Genomic DNA, 501 nt, shown 5'->3' on the forward strand with positions numbered 1-501 from the left:
AGTTGTAACCCCTGGAAACATACTTGAAGAGGGAGGGCAGCCAAACCTTTCAGTTCTCAGTAACTTAGCCTATCGATTCAGTTACTTTAAATGCTATGAGATTCCATGAATAAGCACACAATATAAGAAGTTCATTAGAACTAATTATACAGTTATATTAATCTAGATATGACATTTTATCAGCTTTTTCCTCCTTAATATGCAGTTTAAGAAGACTTTAAATGGTTACAGATATGATGTTAGGGAGTACAGAATAATTCAATCTGGCATTTTTGTTCTCGTGTCAAATTACATATCACTGTGTTGGTCTTACAGTAAGCATCAGCACACAGATTTTCTTTAAAACCTTTTCATTTGCATTCGAAGCTTGACATGTTCCTGTCTGTCAAACAGGGCTAGAAACAGCAAGGTAATTAAGTATATGTAAAATGTTAAGTATGCCATTAGTCCCATTCAGTTTCATGGGAGTACTCATGTGCCTGAAGTTATGTAGGATCCTGC

This window comes from Alligator sinensis, unplaced genomic scaffold, assembly GCF_000455745.1.
Source record: "Alligator sinensis unplaced genomic scaffold, ASM45574v1 scaffold165_2, whole genome shotgun sequence".
Classification (NCBI taxonomy): domain Eukaryota; kingdom Metazoa; phylum Chordata; order Crocodylia; family Alligatoridae; genus Alligator; species Alligator sinensis.